This window comes from Schistocerca americana, chromosome X (genome assembly GCF_021461395.2).
Source record: "Schistocerca americana isolate TAMUIC-IGC-003095 chromosome X, iqSchAmer2.1, whole genome shotgun sequence".
Lineage (NCBI taxonomy): Eukaryota > Metazoa > Arthropoda > Insecta > Orthoptera > Acrididae > Schistocerca > Schistocerca americana.
In genome coordinates this window covers 449,112,386-449,126,873 of record NC_060130.1, presented here as the reverse complement: position 1 = coordinate 449,126,873, position 14,488 = coordinate 449,112,386, and positions in this window count along the sequence as shown.

The following is a 14,488-nucleotide window of genomic DNA, read 5'->3' as shown; positions in this document are numbered from 1 at the left end:
AAAATGGTTAATGGTTAAAAGAAAGAATATAGAAATCTATGTACGAATACAAATAGAATCACCAAATATTATGATGGAAGGAACTAGCTGACTGTGGGAGTTTAAACTGCACAATAAATTGTTAATGAAAGTTAACTAACCACGCATCCTCTCCAATCAGTGACTGCACCACCGGTTCATTCTTACCACTTCTACATGGTGCGAGAATTGAAGACAGAGGTTGGCTGGTTGACTGGGGGAGGGGGCCAAACAAGACAGAGGTAGAAACGGCTGGAAATCTATCTCGCACTCTAGCATGGAGACATCCTTCTGTGTGACTGCAAGGCTCGCCTAATTGGCTGCCTAGCAACAAGTCTGTAGCCATCGATCACTTGGCAGCAGGTGGTCCCATCCATCTCACGGCACCGGCCGCTGGTTTTCTCTGTCTTAACTCTTGGAAACTAGGCTATTTCTGCCAATGTAACAATCTCCCCGGCCAACTGCAGCAGACCTTGCAAGTTTCTGATACTAATTTAGTAAATAAGTTACCCAAACTCCTCCTGTCATCGATATTGTCATGGTTAACCAGTGATTTCCTGAATCGTGGTTGTGGGGAGTGGGAGGGGGGGGGGGGAGAGGAGGCAGGAACGCTCTCCCACTCCTTGGGTGGTTTCGAACCCGTGCTTCTCGAATCGCTTACATGTAGGCACACGTGAAAAAGTACAAGTTCTAGAGAAATAATTATTGTGAGCGAATCAGAGTGCCGTTTCAAGGATTTTAATCTATCATTCTTTCGTCACGATACACCAATGATACCAGTGGTCAGACGCTTCTGCTATTCTGGCGTCTGTTCGTGTTTTTCACATATTCTGTTTCATAAAAGGCTTTTCTTAGGCGTCTCGGACAATGAAGTATTTGGTAGATAGCTCGTCCCTCAGCCTCTCTCCAAGACTGTGAAAAATCACAGGTCCCTCACTATCATAAATGAAAAGGAAAGGAAGACGTAATTATGTGAGTAGTCACTGGTAGTGCTAAGATACTGTCTGCAATTATGTTGCAGCGCTAAAAGATGGGCTGCATTGTCGATATTATAAAATATGATGTGTGGCAATTTGTTGATAAGTTGCCACATAACAAAAAGTAACAGGAAGTTATCAACTCTGGAGGGCATCCCCCTCTCCCCCATTCCTTGAAACACAAGCCGCAATCAGTCGAAATCACTTCTTGTTCAGTATTCACAGCCGAACAAGAGTTTTGGTAACACAGGTCTATCCTTCGTAATGAATTTGCTTTTTAAGGTGGACTAATATTCTCTTCTTTCTGTGCAAATTGCAGCACCAAAAGAAGGGTCTCTGATTACATTGAGATATCCTTCATAGCTTAGGAAAGTGGCAATGTAGGAACGATTAGAATTACGAAACTGTACATGCAGTTTGATTGAAAGAATTCAGTTCACGCTGTACTTAGAGCCTCGTGACACCATGACACTGAACCAAAAAGGCCAGGATATGCTGCTCGAGAACTTACCGACAGGCGGACTGTAGGTGCGTCAGCAAAATATCGACAGTCATTACCGGAAGGCCTAAGTGAGCTATCAGTTGATCTGTTTTGCGTATCTACAAGATATTGTATATGTGATTCCTGGTTACCTACAGAAAGGAGAAACTCTCGAAGGATTGTGTAAATTTAAGACAAACAATGTCGCACAATTGATAACATCTTATCAAGCGTAAATTATTAGGGTGGCCGAATTAAGCAGAAGATACAGGTACCGTATCTCACGTAGACATACACTATAATGAATTGAGCCATCGAACTATGAAAGGAGACTGAGATCACTATAAAAATACATTTTATTCCCTAAGACATGAGACAAAATATTTTCCCGATGAATCCAGCGAATAAAAATTTAATAAGTGGAGAAGGTATTGCAAATACTAACTATAGCCTTGGCATAGCTGGGTGGATGCATAAAAGAACGGTAAAAGGCACTGTCACGAATATGTGCTATCACAGTGAAAAAGGTTAGTGATTTAAAGAAAAGGTCCCTGAAAAGAGTGAATGAACATCAACACTTTTGTTAAACGCATGTTGGATGCAACCAGCTAGATGTGAAAATTAAGACTCTGAAATGAATCTCTGATGCAATGTCATTAACTTCGCACGTCCCTCGTATCGGTGACTGTGATGACGGCATACTTACTACTCTTAGGAAGGCAGTTTGAATATAAAAAGACACGTAACATCACCTCCTCCTTATTTTCAAAATAGATGCTGATACAGTTGAGCTAAGACTATTCTGTAGCACAAATATACCGGAAGCACTTTTTTTGGCCGATGAGTACCATTTTCGCTATTGTTTATCATGGTTATAGATTGATGAGTTTCATGCCACATATTATTGATGGAAAAAGTTGATCTGTTGGCAAGACTATAATAATGAAACACATGTACACACTTACTCCCAAGCCTCCTCACACTGATTCATATACGTTGGTGTAAGGGTAAATTTATTTGGAGTACAGGCAAATAAAGAGGAAACACCAGATAAGACAATATCACAGGCACATACTAATTAGTTTTGCAGTATTTAAAAGTTAAGGTAATGCCTTTATGACCTTACACACATATGGATGGCCTGAGTTCAAATACCCCTATGCAGAGCTGCGAAAAATATTAGTAAAATATATTAGAGTTTTCTAATTCACTCAGGATTGATTGTGCATATAGAATACACGATATGATTACATTTACAGATTAACAGCATAAGTGGTTTCAAGGTGCGAGGTATCAACCCATGCTGAAACACTCATATCAGTAGGCGGTTAACTTCCTTGAGCGGCAATGTATGTGATGACTCTGGCATCGAGAAGCTCGTACAGATGACGAATACTGTCCTGGGATACGTTATGCAACACTCGCTCGAACTGTTCATGTAGTTGTGTACGAGTCGTTGGCTGACGAGTCGAAAGAGTCACTTCTCGTCCCACCGTATCCTACACGTGCTCGATTAGATTCAAGCCCAGACATAGTGCTGGCCAGGGAAATTGCTGCACTCTTACAGAACATGTTGAGTTTCAAGATGAATGTGAGTGCGCGAGCATTATCCTCTTGGAGCAACACGTCTCTTTCCTGTTACAAGAACGGCAGAAGAATGGGTCTGACAACATTATGCACGTACCGAGCGCTGGTTAGCGTCTCCTCCAGAAGCATCAAAGGTGAACGGGTGTTGTAGCTTATCGCTACGCAGACAATAATGCCTAGCATGGGGCCAGTGCGCTCTTGATGGAATGAACTCTACGAGACAGCGCTCAAGAAGTCTACGTTGTACGCGCAAACGACCATTACTTGCGTGCGGGCAAAATATGCTTTCATTGCTGAAGACCACGGCGCACCATTTCATGTTGAAAGTGATTCTTTGACGCCACCAGTCGAGCTGTGGTGAGAGAGGAAGACGGGCTGGAGGTACTCATGCCCGTAGTCCCACTGCTAATAACTGATTCCCAGCTGTTCGCTTTGATACCCTGGGCTCACAAACCCCCTTACCCGTGTTATAGTAGCTGTAAGATCTTCCACTGCTGCCCTTAACAGTGTGATGATCCTGGTGGGCGTCTGTTCTGCGTGAACTTCAATTACCTCGTCTATGGATATGTGAATGTACTCATGACCACTGACACTAGCATCGTTGCACAACTGATGCAGCGCGTCAAACTTGTGTGGCGATTCTCCAAAAGGGTCATCCCGCCACTCAAATGGTTCAAATGGCTCTGAGAACTATGGGACTTAACATCTGAGGCCATCAGTCCCCTAGAACGTAGAACTACTTAAACCTAACTAACCTAAGGACATCACACACAGCCATTGCCGAGGCAGGATTCGAACCTGCGACCGTAGCGGTCGCGCGGTTCCAGACTGAAGCGCCTAGAACCGCTGGGCTACACCAGCCGGCATCCCGCCAGTCGGAAGGCCACAGTTCGATACCTTTCTAACTCATTCTTTTGGCTGTAGGTAGCACCATTGCGTCTACGTAGTTTTTAAAAGTATTATCACAAAGAATGTCAACATACTTTACCGGATCGGATACATTAACGATATCCTTTGTTTAACTGCTGGATCTCCAGCAAAAACCGATCAGTTTTATGCAAATACAAACACAATACACAAAAAGATAAGATTCGCAATGGAAAAAGAACATGAAAACCAAACAAATATTTGAGATACAAGCATTAGAAAAGAAAACAATCAGCATAGATTTGAACTTTGCCGTAAACCTACAACTACGGACGGCAATATTATATATATCAGACTTCCAATCAACCACATCCACAGAAGCAGTCAGCGCTTAGATACGTGCTTCGTAGGCTCTGCACTGAAACCTACCAGAAAGAATTAGACATCATAACACAAATAGCCACAAGCAGTAGGTACAATAGCAATGAGCGAGAAAATTAAATATAAGTAGAGTCAATAAATATAACACATACACAGGCAAAAACAACATCACACCAACACCCACACAAACAAGCACACACAGTGACAGAACAACACTGACACAAAGAATACATAGTAAGAAGAAAGAAAACTGAAGATGGTACACACTGACCTACAAGCACAAACTCACACATAAAATAAGAAACATTTTCAATGCATAGATCTAGCCTTCAAAACAGACATTTCAGTCCAAAAGTACATTCCAAAAATTACAAAAGACACAGACATCTACCAGAAAGCATTACTATACCAGCCAGTATGCCACAAATGTGATGGAAGATACGATGAACAAACCAGCAGAACATATGAGACCAAGTACAAAGCACATATCAGGGCATGGAAATATGAGACAAGTCACACAATTTTTTCTGAACATTTAAGAGAAAAAATCGTAAACCTACTGCAAGAGAGAAAGACACGTAAGTAGTTACAGTAAACAATGAAACACACTTCCAAGACTTACAAGAAAATTACCACGTATACCAAACAAAGGCTGAAAACGTGATAATACTAAATGACCAAGTAAATATGACTAACTGCTCACTGTTTACATTGAATGATTATATAATAGAGAGTGATCCCAATATACGACGACACATTCCATTTCTCTCCCATTTAAACAAATATCAGAGGAAGCTCTTTGGCTCATAAATAGTGAATTAGACGCTCATCTATAGGTACTTTCCCATTTTATTTTAAAAGAACCTCAATGAACTCTTTTAAATCTATAACCTATAAGTGCTAATTGTATCCTATATATGCGAACGAAAAATTCGTGTACTATTTCGGGACACCCACTGATGATGCCTTGTAACTAAGGCGAAACGCGTCTGGGTGCTCAATTTAAAGAAAAAACTTAATGTGCAGCGTGCAAAAAGCCTTATCCTTCTAAACTACTGTAATTTATTATAAAATTAGTTCAAAACGCACTTGGGTCGCTTTATGATTAGGCGGTAGTATAAAATTGTTGTCATTTTAACATATAGTCATGACTACATTCATATACGTAATTACAAATCTAAGATCCTAAAGAATGAAAACATTACTCTTTTACTTATATAATAATACGATAGTGCTGCTTTTGCGTATCTAAGAAGAACAAAGCTCTGTTCCTTCAGACATACATGTATGTGTCGTTCTTCATAACAACACAGACATCGGAGTATTGTATTTATCCGCCGTTATCAGGCACCGACATTCAATTAAAATGTCCTCCCCTGTATGGGAATTACATAATATGTGTACGAGTACAGGGTGTGACACAGGAACGTTGACATATGTAAGCATGGGTATGGCCGTGAGCCATGCATGACAGCCAAAGCACTCGCATAACTCGGGAAATGCGGGTTCGAACTTCTGAGCGGCACGAAGTTTGAACATGCATCATTGATTCTTGGTGGCTACAGGATCACAGTGGCGTTCGATCCTTCGAGCATGTCCGGCTCCACATATATTACACTGTATGTTAATTCCTTGCGTACAGTGCCTACAGAACTTTCCGTCGCCTGTCACATTCTCCTCACAAAAACTACTCAGCTTCGGATTGTGCCCTATTAACCTACATGTTACTAGATTTGTCACCTGTTACTGCTGACGCTTGAGTATTGCTACTACTGTGGCTTTCTCTAACCTCAGTACTCTTTTAATGTTCTTGGTCGACTTACATATAAAATCATCTGTTTGCAGATACAGATGGACTAGCCTCTTCCCTATCAGTGTCGCTTATCTTTTCTAAATTACCTGAATGAACACGGGTTAACCTGGGCATTCCCCAAAAGCTAATACAATAAAATAATTCCCTCTAATTACCCAATTTCTAACCTAGACTCCCCGCGAAACGCAATGAAATCGCACCAGGATACACAAAGATATAAAATATACGCCCAAAATTTGCGACGTCAAAACTAAAGGCCACAACTGACTCAGCTCAGCTGCCTTCTTCTTGCTGGAAGGGAGTACAAATTAGCACAGCATTCACAATTTATATGAAGTAGAAGTTCTTGAAGTTCTTTATTATTGAGGTGTTTTTAAATACCCTTCTGGTTAAAATGAGATGAATGAGCAAATGTTTCATGTAGTGGGTGGAAGATTCTCTTGTATCGACCTATAAAAATAGCTACGAAAATCAGAACATAGCAGGGCTTTTAAAACAAATCCTGGACAGGAGTCACCGAATTGTTATGTTAGGCGCCAGTTGAGCTGTTCAGTATATTCGTAAGATGCTATAGATCCGATCCCCGGTAAGGTACAGAGAAGGGAAATTTCCCATAAGCCACAAAATAATGCAAATGTAAAAGAAACAAGATCGTGCAATGAATAAAGTCTTATTAAGAGAAAGCTATTTTGGTGTGATCCAAATAAGCAAAAAGCATTGGTACCACACCTCATATAGACATACATTTTAATGAAGGAACCCGTCAAACTGCGAATGGAAACTAACAGTAACCATACAAATATTTTTACTGCTATAGGGCATGAAAAAATGATTTGCCAACTGAATACAGTAAATAAGCATTTAATAAATGGGCAAAGGGCTGCAAATACGAACTGCCGCCTTGGCACAGCTGGGTGGCTGCACAAGACAATGGGATAAAACAGTGAATAAAATCTTCTCGGTTTCAAAGCCGCGCCAATTCGAAGAAAATTCTCGAGCTTTCGATGGCTAGCTCCACCATCGTCATCAGGAGAAAGACTGCTGACTGCCGAGGCTGGAAAAAACAGTGTCACGAATATGGTCAATGAATTTAGAAAAGGTCAGTTTTTTTAAAAAGGAAAGGTCTCTGGAAAGAATAAATGAACTCCAATTGTGTCGTCAAATCGCATAACGGATGCAACAAGCTGGCTGTGGAAAGTACTTCACAGAAATGAAATTTTGATGCTCATTAATTCTCTCTCCCCTTGTACTTGTGGCTGCAACGATTGCACGTGCTTACTACTCTTAACCTTAGTGAGTGTAGAAGATAGCTTGAGTAGTGGCTGAAAAGCCTAAGTTCAGCTTACCTTCTGCATTCTGCCGTAAGCTGGAGGATTTCTCTCTCTGTGTCTGTAGCTCTACCTCAAGAGCTGGAAAAAGTGACGTGTTCTCATTTTATTCTGCGAAACTTACCAGGTTCTTCCATTGTATGAATATTACCGGCCAATTGGAGCGAACCATGCGAATTCCAAACAACGGTAATTTATCTAAACATAATTAACAACATCCTATACTTCTGTAACTTATCATGATTAACCATTAAGTAGAAGCACGTAGAAGAAGGCAGAACCCCTCCCTCTACGTGACACATTTTCTGTCATGTATAACCAATAGCCCTGCATGTACACAAGCACAGGAACTCTCCCCTTCCACCGAAATAACTACTATGAGGCTATCAGGAAACGCCTTACTGGAATTTGAATCAACATTCCAGCAAGGCGTGCCTGCGCTTAATGACTGCTAACATTTTATAAAGGCTCATGTTTTCATCTAGGATTCCTTTTCGCTTCTCACACAATGCAGACTCTACACAAGCCGCCCATCCTTCTGGACATTCATGCTAGGTGGATGCGTCAGACCGTTTTCCCCTTTTAATTACCTATGTGAAGAATGGCTTTCAGTGCCCAACAACTTCATGACTCTCCTGTTAACTTTCCTCCCGCGGGCCTTCTTAAGGCCCCCACAAATCTTCAGAAATAACAAGACTCCTTCACTGTATCAATTGGAAAGGAGAAGCAGAAATAATTAGCAATGCAATCATTGTTAGTAATGAATACTGCTTTCAGTGTTCATTCAGTGTAAGTGATTTGACTGTACTGACAATTAAGATCTACTTACACACACATCTATACAAATGTAGGCCTATGTATGTATTTATGTAAGTCTTGAAAGGATTGCTGTGGAGGTAGGAACCACATACAATGGATAGGGGTGCAAAAGTGGTATAGTTGATGAGGCTTGAATAACCAGATGTTATTCATCTAGTATCTAAGAATGAGAGCACTTATAAACTTGCAAAAACTCTACATAATGTTTTGAACCTTTACGAAACGTTTTCTCGCAGACATTCCCCATTAAATGACGAAAGGAATGATATTTATCCCTTACTGCGTTTTCGCTGTCCTTGCTATAACATTACAGTATCAAGCATGATGCTTTAACCTGTAACTTCTTTATTACTACACTCCTGGAAATGGAAAAAAAAACACATTGACACCGGTGTGTCAGACCCACCATACTTGCTCCGGACACTGCGAGAGGGCTGTACAAGCAATGATCACACGCACGGCACAGCGGACACACCAGGAACCGCGGTGTTGGCCGTCGAATGGCGCTAGCTGCGCAGCATTTGTGCACCGTCGCCGTCAGTGTCAGCCAGTTTGCCGTGGCATACGGAGCTCCATCGCAGTCTTTAACAGTGGTAGCATGCCGCGACAGCGTGGACGTGAACCGTATGTGCAGTTGACGGACTTTGAGCGAGGGCGTATAGTGGGCATGCGGGACGCCGGGTGGACGTACCGCCGAATTGCTCAACACGTGGGGCGTGAGGTCTCCACAGTACATCGATGTTGTCGCCAGTGGTCGGCGGAAGGTGCACGTGCCCGTCGACCTGGGACCGGACCGCAGCGACGCACGGATGCGCGCCAAGACCGTAGGATCCTACGCAGTGCCGTAGGGGACCGCACCGCCACTTCCCAGCAAATTAGGGACACTGTTGCTCCTGGGGTATCGGCGAGGACCATTCGCAACCGTCTGCATGAAGCTGGGCTACGGTCCCGCACACCGTTAGGCCGTCTTCCGCTCACGCCCCAACATCGTGCAGCCCGCCTCCAGTGGTGTCGCGACAGGCGTGAATGGAGGGACGAATGGAGACGTGTCGTCTTCAGCGATGAGAGTCGCTTCTGCCTTGGTGCCAATGATGGTCGTATGCGTGTTTGGCGCCGTGCAGGTGAGCGCCACAATCAGGACTGCATACGACCGAGGCACACAAGGCCAACACCCGGCATCATGGTGTGGGGAGCGATCTCCTACACTGGCCGTACACCACTGGTGATCGTCGAGGGGACACTGAATAGTGCACGGTACATCCAAACCGTCATCGAACCCACCGTTCTACCATTCCTAGACCGGCAAGGGAACTTGCTGTTCCAACAGGACAATGCACGTCCGCATGTATCCCGTGCCACCCAACGTGCTCTAGAAGGTGTAAGTCAACTACCCTAGCCAGCAAGATCTCCGGATCTGTCCCCCATTGAGCATGTTTGGGACTGGATGAAGCGTCGTCTCACGCGGTCTGCACGTCCAGCACGAACGCTGGTCCAACTGAGGCGCCAGGTGGAAATGGCATGGCAAGCCGTTCCACAGGACTACATCCAGCATCTCTACGATCGTCTCCATGGGAGAATAGCAGCCTGCATTGCTGCGAAAGGTGGATATACACTGTACTAGTGCCGACATTGTGCATGCTCTGTTGCCTGTGTCTATGTGCCTGTGGTTCTGTCAGTGTGGTCATGTGATGTATCTGACCCCAGGAATGTGTCAATAAAGTTTCCCCTTCCTGGGACAATGAATTCACGGTGTTCTTATTTCAATTTCCAGGAGTGTAATTATAATAACGGTTCATTTAGCAAACTGCGTTGACGTATGTCATTGAATGAATCTAGGGAAAAATATATCATTGTATGACACATAGTTCAGGAGATATGACGCTAAATATTGAGATGCGTGTCGAACTGCCTCATCATGAATGACTTTTAAGTGTACTGCTTCTTGCTACTAACTCTATTCACAACACATTTCGCTGACAGGATCCAAATATGCCGCTGAATGTACTTACCAACTTATGTCATTGTACGAAACATACTTCACGAGATATGACGTCATAAACATTGAGCTGAGGGAAAACGAAACTGCAGGGCAAAATTCGCTAGAGAACCAGGTTAACTATATGAACCAATGTGTGTAATATGTCAAATGTATATTGAGTGCGTTGGCAAAGCCATAGGTAAAACTCCTCCTAGACCCACGGGTCGACTTCAGCCTAACTTGTTACACGTCTTGCTTCCTATCTGGAACGGAATACTGTGGGGGTGAAAACCGATGATGATGATAATGTTTGGTTCGTGGTGCGCTCAACTGCACCGTCATCAATGCACGTACAAAGTCTTAATTTTTTTACACAATCCAATCTAGCCACCGTCACGAATGGTAATGATGATGATGAGATGGTGAGAACAACACAAACACCCAGTCCCCGGGCAGAGAAAATAACCAACCCAGCTGGGAATCGAACTCGAGACCCGTGATCCAGAGGAAGCAATGGTAGCCCTAGACCACGAGCTGCGGAAGGGGTAAGTACAAGAAACCTACAATTAGGATACGGGTAATTACGTGGACAGTGGGGAGGGGGTATGAGGAGATGGCCAAATGGAGAGGGGAAAAAGGACCAGAACACAGACTGGGTGGTGGAAGAGGTAGACAGAGAAAGGAAAGCGGTGGAGGTGGACAGGGTGATGAGTGGAAGAGAGGATGGACAGAGAGTGGAAGGAGAAGGCGGCCAGACAGATGGGGGGGGGGGGGGTGAGGAGGTGGATAGAGAAAGAGGGAGGAGGACATGGATGGAGAGAGGGGAGGAGGAGGTGAAATGAGAGAGAGGGAAAGAGGAGATGGGCTAATAGAAGACTGGAATAAATAAATATCCGGGCAACACCAGCCACCATCTACTTAAATTACATGACAGTTTGGGCAGATACTACAACCAAACACCAGAATGAACAAGATATCAACCAACTATAAGGAAAAAATTTTCAGATGGCAACATGTCAGGCGAACTTGCAAGCTAAGAAATCAGTGGTACCTGTCCTTGTTAGAAGAAGGCTTGCTGATTCCTAGTCCCATGTGCCTGGGCGTTGTCCTGCTGAAATATGTATTGTGGAGCTGCCTTCAGGGACGACAGTGCCTCTCGCTCTAAAACCTCCCTGATGTGGCAGTTGGTGTTCAAATTGCCCTGAATCAAGAACGCCTGCCATAGCCAATACCAGCCCAGAATATCGAACCACTCGGTTGTCCACTATGCCACACAACCATGCAGTCTCTTCAATTGTGCTCACCACGGTAGCATCTACAATGTCCACGGTCATCACCGTAGGGCAAGTTGAAGCGGAACCCTTCCGAAAACAATACATTTTGCCACTCAGCACACCAGTGATGGCGTCCGCAGCTCGTGGTCGTGTGGTAGCGTTAGCGCTTCCCACGCCCTGGTTCCCGGGTTCGATTCCCGGCGGGGTCAGGGATTTTCTCTGCCTCGTGATGACTGGGTGTTGTGTGATGTCCTTAGGTTGGTTAGGTTCAAGTAGTTCTAAGTTCTAGGGGACTTATGACCATAGATGTTAAGTCCCATAGTGCTCAGAGCCACACCAGTGATGGCGTTTACGAACCACTGCATTCTGAGGCGTTGATGGTCTCTGGTCAATGAAACACGACACAATGGGTTGCGTGTCACCAGTCCAGCCGACACTAAAGGGCGTCAGACAGTCGACGTAGATACGTCCACACCAATTACAGTGCACCACACAAGACGGTGGTCATCCCGCCCTATGGTTGTGTTTTGTGATTCACTAGTTTCACACACGGACCGCTATCGTAACAGCGTGACCTGTACGAGCCACTTCGCCTTGGTTGTACTAAATTTTTTTTCTGGAGACTATCCATTATACCCCGTTAGAGCTCTATTCACGTGCTGATATTGGGTCCATTGAAGTCGACGAGGCATAGCAGGATTTGTTAGCACGTTTTCACAAATCTGCACCGTCTGGACGTGACAACACTGCCCTGTTGTGTTCCACAAAAAGGGGTGTCTGCTTAGTCTAAGTGCACGCCATCACTCCGAAGACTTAATCATTTATAGTGGTTCAACTGTACTACATATCCCACGATTTTGAAGTGATTCTGACTGTCCATACGGTGTTGCAATTTTCACAAACAATAATGTACGTAGATGTATGGGGGGCATCAGAAATTACGTTACACATGCCGTGTTATGCTAAGAACATTGTGTACCAATAGAGGCACATTGTCAGAAAAGAGCACGTGTTCTGAATCTCAGCAGAGACAGTTCTGATGCGATGCGTGTAACAGGTGCATCACTGTGAGGGAGTGAAATGGAAAGTTGAAGTACGTGGGGAGTACGATTATTGTGGGCTAAACGTCTACCTTGCACCAAGTTCACTGTGAAATTCTAGTGGTATGTGTACCAAATACAATGTCGCGTCCAGCCTAGAGAAGTAGTGCCAGAAATTTGACAGAGGCCGCAGAGACTTTGATGATGCTAATCGGTAAAAAAGCCATTGACGTAGACCGAAGATGGCAGCGTCCAGGTAGTCATAGATTTCCGACGCTGAGGAGGTTCACACAGCGGTTCTCGAATGGCTCCGTGACTAGGGAGTGGATTTGTATCATCAGCAGCTGAACATAGGTAGAACCTTCCTGTCATTGTTTGTAGAGTCTTAGTGGCTAGAAGCGTTGTGCAGCATTCAATTATATTTACTTGGGTTACCCGTAATAATGTATAACTTACTTTTTGAAGTCCCCTCGTAAATATACAGACTGAAGAATGTAGGCAAAGTGAATCTTTGCTTAGACAAATGTTTTGTGCACAAGACACTCCATATGATACCACTAAAGGAAATCATGTGGGCTCTCATCAGATGAACGAGCTGAGTGCGCAATAGGACCTAATCGTTTTCTTCACGTGGCAGGAAACATCTGACTAGCAAGATTTGCTAGATGAGATGTTTTTTTTTTTTTACTTTGTTTTTGAACTACCCATGTGCTCCAGAACTAAGTTAGTGATGATCCCTTTATTCACCCCTCAGGTAATTAGCCTACATGTTGTCTCGGTCTACGTACTCATCAAAGTTGGCGCTTGTAACATTGTAAATCAGTTTGATACATCGTACACCAAATGATTCGGGAGCTCTCATAGTGCACTGTTAGAGGTATCCCAGAACACGTCTGACATCTATTATAGAAGCCAGATCTTCGGTACAATAGACTTCTTTATTTATTATTTCTCTCTCAACCAATTATGTGACTAAACCCTCTTTATCAAATCCCTGTCACTATCTCTCAGTCATAAGAAATGGAACGGAAGATCAAAATTACACATGTTTGTTGAAACAAAATCATCGTATTGGGCATCGTATACAGGAGCCGTATCACATCTAAAATGAAAAGGTTTCATGTGTTGCCTAGCATTAAAGTCCTTCTTATCGAAGAATATTAAAAATAAGGCTCACAGCGCCAGGTTTTTAAAAGGCATAAATCCAAAGAAAATAGTGACAGACAATCATTAAATTGACAAGACAAGGCCTCATGGATGTACCATGTGTGAAATTGATGAGATGGAACTGTTTAAGGTAATCAGCTGGGTGCGGGCGAAGGAGAAGTGACTGTGGCAGTGTTTAATATCGCTTTGTCGCTTGTCTCCACCTGGTGTCGGCTCTCTCCTTATTTGCAGTGCCTTCTCGCCGGGAAGTCTTAATACAGAGCAAGTTGCGACACGCTGCAGACCGTGCCAGCGCTCCTAAATCTCTTCTTTGCTTTCCCATCAGTGGCTCGCGCTGCTCCACTCCACCGTCGCCTTCAAACACTCCTGCAGCTCATATTTAACTTTTCAGGAGGGAGGAAACTTAATCTTGGCCCGCCTCCGGAAGCTTTTACAAAATGATGCAAGTTCTGTCTCTGACTACTCTCTCCCTCTGGTTTCGTCCCTCCCCCTCTGTCCTTACCCACTGGTAAAAGCTGTAAGTACGTGCGTACTACCAACAGGGCAGTTTAATATTCCTCATTACATTCCATTTTCCAAAAGCTGCCTTAGTGTGATTAAAGAAACAGAAATTTTAGTTCCAGATATTAAAAAGTCGACATTCAGAAACATTCGTAACGTGGTACTATGTGACAATTCCTACGGTGTTAATTATTCTATGCGGTGCTTGGTGAGCTATTAAAAATTTAAAAAGTCATGAAGTTGTTTAAGAAATCGGA